Source organism: Conger conger, chromosome 14, assembly GCF_963514075.1.
Source record: "Conger conger chromosome 14, fConCon1.1, whole genome shotgun sequence".
NCBI classification, from domain to species: domain Eukaryota; kingdom Metazoa; phylum Chordata; class Actinopteri; order Anguilliformes; family Congridae; genus Conger; species Conger conger.
This window is the reverse complement of record NC_083773.1, coordinates 828559-836058: the sequence shown is the minus strand read 5'-3', so window position 1 is coordinate 836058 and position 7500 is coordinate 828559. Positions and strand designations below refer to the sequence as shown.

The following is a 7500-nucleotide window of genomic DNA, read 5'->3' as shown; positions in this document are numbered from 1 at the left end:
GGGGGGAGATGGACAGTCTGGAGGGGGGGAAGGACAGTCTGGGGGGGATGGACAGTCTGGGGGGGGGGGGAGATGGACAGTCTGGGGGGGAGATGGACAGTCTGGAGGGGGAGATGGACAGTCTGGAGGGGGGGAGATGGACAGTCTGGGGGGGAGATGGACAGTCTGGAGGGGGGGAGATGGACAGTCTGGAGCGGGGGAGATGGACAGTCTGGGGGGGGAGATGGACAGTCTGGGGGGGGGGGGGGTGGACAGTCTGGGGGGGGGGGGATGGACAGTCTGGAGGGGGGGTGGACAGTCTGGGGGGGGAGATGGACAGTCTGGAGGGGGGGGGGAGATGGACAGTCTGGGGGGGGGGGGTGGACAGTCTGGGGGGGGGGGGATGGACAGTCTGGAGGGGGGGTGGACAGTCTGGGGGGGGGGGAAGGACAGTCTGGAGGGGGGGGGGTGGACAGTCTGGAGGGGGGGGGGTGGACAGTCTGGGGGGGGGGGGGGGAATTCGCTGCCATTTTTTTGGTAAACTTTGGTTCAGCAAAAGCGCCACCATCGGCAGACATGCGCGGTTCTGACATCTTTAAGGACATTCCAACCCCTTAAATATTCCTTCGCAGAGCTAGAAGTAGAAGTTAGGAACTCCCCACCTGAGCAAGAGAACATCAGCGCATCCTTTAGGGAAAGCCTGACCTCGCCCAGCGGGTCCACCTCTCCCCATCTTCATTTTGGAACCATGTTTTCTTAAGAGTGCGTCCCATCTCCCTCAAAATCATCTTTTAATGTCACCATGTTCCATGTCCCATGGTTTTAATTGATGACATTTTGTTTTGGCAGGATTTAGTCAGACATATGAGCTGGTGCATGCCACATTCTTTACCGTACAAATTCAACAGGTTTGATATTTCGCCCTCCTCCTCATCGCTGGAGAATAATGCTGCGTTCTCTCCAGCAGCCTAAGCCACATCCAGTTTTTAAAATGTAGGCAAATCCCTGCAAAATATGTGCATTCATATTTTTGTGACACAAAGCAGTTTTGTTTCAAGGTCAGTGCGATGACTACTTATGTTTGAGAAAGAAAGACCTATAAAAGTAAAGGAATGAGCTTTTAATCCTGGCTTTCAGTTCAGATAAAGAAAATGTGCATTCCCTTCTTCCAGAGTGTTATTCTCTAAAGTAATGTGCACTCGTCCGTACGAACCTGCGTTTGGGAGGCTCTGTGTCTCTGACCTATCCCAGCAGCCCGCTGGGGTCACAGGGAGAAGAGCGCTGGTTCGGTGGCTTTCGGGCGATGACTATAAAAGGTAAAAACAGCGCGTGTGATCAGAGCCAGGGTACTGTAAACACCACGCCACCAGCCCCGTCCTGCACAGAGAGGCCTCTTCAAGCCCCGTCACACACGCTTTTGTTTTTAAAAGTATGAACAAAGAGTCGGCCCCTCTGTCTGACGCGACGCGCTCGCTGTCCTGTCTGCACAAACCAGGCGGAGCTCCGCCGGCCGATCTCTGAGCACGTAACGTCCGAGAAATCACCCAGGCATGACAGCTGCCGAGGGCAGGAGGCGGCTTCTCAAAAAAATGTCTAATGTTCAAGAAAAACAGAGGAAACTGCGGTTAAATCACCTGGTTCGTGCCGGCGTTGTGGCCGTAAACAGGCCCAGCGTGCCGCGGGGTTAGCGACGCCCGTCTGCCAGAGTTTCTGGTTACTAACACAACACCGTCCCGATCGGGGGCGAGGCTGCCTGCTTCTGATTGTTGGGTTCTGCCGGAGGAGCGCCAATCGCCATCGAGCGTTCGTTAGCGAGGCATTCCTGCAGGCTGATTCACTCTCTGATTGATCCACAGTCAGGTAGCCCCCCCCCACACACACACACACACACACACACACAAACACTCACACACTCCTTACTCTTAGTGTGTACACAAGTGTCAGAGATCAGAACCTGCCTGAGCAGGTCATTAAACACCTGCACAATATAGCCCAACCAATCAGGAGGGCCAGAAGCCAATCCCAGCACAGGGTTTAACGGTCCAAACAGACCGTCACCCCGTTTGGTCCCAGCTACAGTCTGCAAAAACACACAACTTGTAACAGAGAACCAGCAAAGTCTTTTAAACAATGTCTGTAATCCAAAGCGCAATAACAACACTCTCTGCTCTCCATATTCTAATAATTCTTCCATAACGTTACTTTCCATTCTTTACGCATAAACCTTGTTAGACCCTTCAGTCAATCTCGGCAGAGAAGACATTAAATGCTGTAAAGATAATTGCTTTTAGGGTTGAGGCAGATTATCAGGGTGCTGCGAGTACGAGACAGAATGAGGGGAATAACCATGCAAAGTACTGAACAAAGGAAACGGGCGGGTGGGAAAACACATTCTCCGGCCTCGGAAAATGAAGAGAGCAAAACGGGAAATTTGGGAAGTGCATCAACGTGGCGGGAGACGGAAAAAACTGGCGGAGCGAGCGATTTGCGTAATCATCAAAACTGCGTTTAACTGTAATGTTCAATTTGAACATCACTTGAGTGCCAACCCTGATGTCTCCTAATAATAACAGCGTAATGCACCGGACGCAGGGCAGCAAACTCTGGCTCGGGAGGCGATGTGCAATTCCGCGAAGTTTCCATGGAGAAGCACAAACATCCGGACACGGGCATGTCCGACCGCGTTAACCCTGCCCTTTCTGTTCCTACGACAGCAAACGGCGAGATATGAACTTTGCATATGCAGAGCTATAGCTTTGAATGCTAATGCTTTTCATAATTATTCATAAACATCCCTTTCTGATTACTGTTTCAGACGCTGCCTCATAGCCAGGGTCTGCTACACAGCTGGTGTCGGTTGTAATAAGCCCGTAGAAGTGTTCATGAATGACTATGGATGCTCTACGGTCGTCTTCAGAAATTAGTGAAATGGTGATGAATGCCATTTAATAGGCTTATGTAGGCTTACTACGGTCCTGTGTGCGACTAATATCATCCCTTTAATGTCAAATGACTTTCAACTCCTACTGAGTAACACATTTATGAAAGGGTGTGTGTGTGTGTGTGTGTGTGCGGGCGCGCGCGCGCATGTGCGTGTAGGCTGTGTTTTACACAACATTTTTCATTAACTTTATTAAATGCAGAAGTCAAGCTGTGTTTGGCACAAAAAATTGACATATTACCATAGTTGTGTCAGGGGATTGGTTTGTCTTTATTAGTTGGGGCTTAGTTAGCCGGTGGTTGAAATAATATAAGTGGTAAAAGGAGAATTAGATATAGCGGTCACCACTGCATCTCGCACAAGCCTTAACGAGGTTGCTGTGTGTTCTGCCTGGAACGGAGTTAATTTTTGCTTTTGATCATTAAGTTAATATTGTGTGGGGTTAAAGGGGGAAGCACTTGGTCCACCTGTGGTCCGAAAAACAAACGATCTAACCTCGTGACATCACAACCGAGCTTGTTCCAAGGTGGCTGCACCCTAGTGCAAGTAGCTGAAACACATGCGTTATTATTCAACCAAATATGGGTCACTTTCATATTTGAATGCAAGGCAATGACCTGAGGGGAGAAGCCGATGAACTGGAGTCACGTAAGCGAGTGCGTCAGGTCCCGAATGGCTGTGTTGGGGAGAACCGGCATAATTGTAACATTTTCCACTTCTTACTCAATTACTCGAAAGTAACGCGATCAGAAGTGGTGAAATGTAACCACAGAGAGCGTACACTTGTCTGCCTGAATAAGGCATGTTAGGTTTGAGGTGACCTCAAACGGTAAATGTTGTCCGTACATAAACATGATTTAAAACATAATCATGATTTAAATGTCCATTTGTTGCTCAGTTGTTTAAAAACCAACCGCAGGCTAGCAAATCTGATTCACTACAATGTGTTTCAGTAGCCTAGCGTATGTTAACACGTATAGTGAATATCCTCATGAGGCACAATTGTAACACGTGTATTTTTATGCCAGTACATGTCAAACATGAACGTGAACCAGGGCGTGAAGGATTGAAATGGTGTGTGTTTCGTGTCTCGGTTTATTGAGCGTAAACATCAAACAAGAAAAAAAACACTACTGATTCATAAATGAACTTGTAGGTGAAATAGTTTTTTTTTTTAATAACTTGCTCAGAGTTTAATGCGCAGAATTCAGACTGGCCTTTTTGTTAGAGGACATCACAGTGTGTATATGAACGCATTTTTGCATCCATGCTTATCTCGTTCAATGAGAAAATGCATTTGTTACAATTGTGAACCGGACAATTGTCCCGGTTCTCCCCTACGATGTACTTTTTTTTCAAGAAAGGTAACTGATTATGTTTGTTATGATACTTTTTAAAATTAAGTAGATTAACTAGTTTACTTCAATTGTAATAAGTTGAAGTAACTGTTGCAAATGAAAATGAAACAGAAGTGGGGCCGTTTGCAGACAGGATCTGGCTCGTTCAGAGACGAGGTTTCTGACAGGAAAGCAGTGAGAGCCAGCGACAGGACTCTAAACACACGGGGACCTTGGGCAGCCTGTCAACTGCGACACTGTCCCTGAGTTAAGAAGGCATTTTGCTGCTTATTTGTTAAGAACCATGTGCAAGAAATGCAACAACAATGTTGTCGGGTTCATCTCTGAGCAGAATCCTTCAGCAAGTATATTCGGTAAGAGGCAGTATTTATAGGAAGTGTCAACCGCACTTAGTCCACTGCAGGGCTAAGCAACAAGCCCGAGAAGAGCGGAATTGCGGGAGAAAGGGGGGCCGTGCGCTCGCAGGGTCCTTTCACCTTTGAAAGATGACAAAGAGTCATGCAAAAGAAAGAGAAACACGTCAAACAAGAGAGTAAAAATGAGTGCGCAGGAAGTACAGTAATAACAGCCAGGAAGGAGCTGACAGGTATTAAAACAGCCAGATGACAGTCAGAGATATATTTTTTCTGGAGGCTCATATAAAGAGATTAGTGCGGAAAAGCGTACTCTCAGCGCTCGCGGTCGCCAGTCTGTGGGGCAAGCGCCGCGCGACAAAAACCACCGTTTTCCAAAAGTAACCCAACGCGCAATGTTTTGGTAGTTCGTTTGTGCACCGATAACAATCTCTCCTGTGATATATAATATCCCCGCTGCCAACAAATAATGGCGAAATGTATGACCGCAGTGACCGCTCCTCCCGGACGGATGATGAAACCTCGGGCGACACAAAGACAGTCAAACGGCTTGTTTAAACGCGCGATGCCGGCGGTCCATCACCGCGGTGCTGGAAACGCGACTTCCCCGAATCCATCTTCAGCTCAGCCAGGTACAAAAAAAACATTTATTACAGACTTAAGCAAGCCGTAGCCTTCGAGCACTTAGTGCTGTGTTGGAAATGTAATATTCCACAAAAAAAAAAAAAAAAACAGATTAATGTAAGGCACTACCACTTCACCAGTCTTTGTGTTTGGGACTATTTGAAATTAACGGACAGTTTTTCAAAAGGCTCGGCCATGAACAAATCAGTACTTCCTGTATGCCGCCGTGCCACAATGAGAGAGCTCCGAATTAAGGGGACGGGAAAAAAATGTATAATTTTTTCATTTCTTGAACAACATGTTTTTCCATCTGTGTCCTTCTTAAAAGCACAGCTTTTTAATGCACTGATTGGCCAAAAGACAGAATCTATTCAACACAAGGGCATTCAGTAGGTACACTGTAACACAACACAATAGTTCAGCTTTTTGTCAACTATTCATTACACGTGGAGAAATAACGGGCTACACAAAAATGTTTGTGCCATCCTCGTGAAAAATCCATATTTATATTTATATTTATAACAGATATTTAGACCTGCTCTGTTTCAGAAACATCGCAAATGACTTTGCATTTACATAGGTACACATTTCAAATAAATTGATCAAATCCATCCCATCTCATTTGAATATAATGGAGACCTTGGCTTTCATTGAGGAGCATAATTATGGGTTTCCCAAAGAGCGCGTCTGCACACTGACAGCCGTAATGTGGGGCTAGACGCTCGCAAAGCAATCTTCCTTGTCCAGGTTTTCAGAAAATGAAGAACCCCTTGTCTCCAATCATCACATGCTACAATTTTACTGTCTTGCGCACATTCTTCAAGATCAGTGGGAATATGAAGGGCTGCGCGTTCCATCCCGCTCCGCCGAGACAATTGTGCCCTTTCTGATTAAATATCTCATTGTGACAAACTTATAATGATATTTCTGTGACAGTCATTTCCACGTTTTTTTTTTTCATTCCTCTCTGGAACAGAAGACACAAAATATCTGAAAGAGAACGATCTATCTATAATCTGTAATACTCTATAATCTATTGATATGCATTTCCCAGACGCAGAGAGAGCGGGGAAAGAGAGAATGAGACCCTTTTAATGAAAAAGAGTACATTTGGCCCGTCGGTTTGTGGCCAGTTCAAGGGCAGTCGGAGGGAGAATTCCGCGGCTGCATTAACTTTAGCTCCGCCAGTCGAGGGCGAACACAAAGAGCGCGCTTTCCGCCGCATATACGGCGCAGCGCGCTCCCTACAGCCGCTCAGTCCCCCGCGGCCTCCGCGCGGCCAGCTGGGCCGCGCGCCAAGGTGAAGAGCCCGCGGCCGCCATATCGCGCGCAGGACTCTCGCGCTTTTCATCTATCGCTCGATTCACGAGGACCCATCTCAATCTCGATCCCTGGCATTCGCGCGCTTTTACACTATTCACTGGGACGGGAAGGTAAACACCTGACTGGCAGTGAAATGAAAAATCCAGATGGTTTTTCATATTTAGCAGTTCGTATTTAACACAAAAACCCTTCTGAAGGCAAATACTTCATCCAAGCCATTAAAATGATCCAACAAACATATTGCATATAATGTGACATTTTTAATTAATTTCTTATGCCCAGTTTTATTAATTACATCAAATATAATTAGTATGTAAACTCTACATCATTTTTACAATAATTTATGATCATAATTATTGCAACATCTGCCAAGCATGCGACTAACATGTGTTTCAAATGTTTATAATTTGGATTCATCGTTGTGCTAAGCTGAATTGCGGAATTGATGAACAGCGCAAAGATTGACTAATGTTTTCTCTGTTTTGCATCTTGAGTTTATTTAGAAAACATTTCAGCACACTAATGCGGCTTACGCACTCGGTTCAAAACCATTACAGCCAAAGTGAGCTCGCTGTCTTCCCCTGACAGGGGAAAGTGCAACACGGACATTTTATTTACTATGAATCTGGGTTTTCAGGGGGATTCTTATCTCAGAGGTCCAGCGAAATGCTCGAAGCGACACAAAAGTAGAAATGCATTACCGTAAATTCATTACAGGGAACCAGCAGAGTTTATAAACACGGGGAGATGTTGTTTAAAATATCCTGACTTAACAGATTACAGATATAAACTTTTTACTGGAGGAAACGCCGGCGAAGTATGCGCTGTTTACACGGGACGGGCGGTGCTGCGCGCGCCACTCCGCCGCTCCTCTGGGGGGGGGGGGGTGCGTTAAAGAGAGAAGCAAACAGGCAATAAAATA

At 46.4% G+C, this 7500-nt stretch overlaps 1 long non-coding RNA gene across 1 annotated transcript; it reads right to left on the bottom strand.

Annotated features, from left to right (window-relative positions):
• Nucleotides 1–861: 861 nt before the first annotated feature.
• LOC133109592 (uncharacterized) lies at nucleotides 862–1748 on the bottom strand. The gene is made up of 3 exons (XR_009704764.1): nucleotides 1614–1748; nucleotides 1193–1286; nucleotides 862–984 (listed from the first exon to the last, which is right to left on the bottom strand). It is a non-coding gene; the product is annotated as an uncharacterized LOC133109592 (long non-coding RNA).
• Between the last annotated feature and the right edge of the window lie 5752 nt (nucleotides 1749–7500).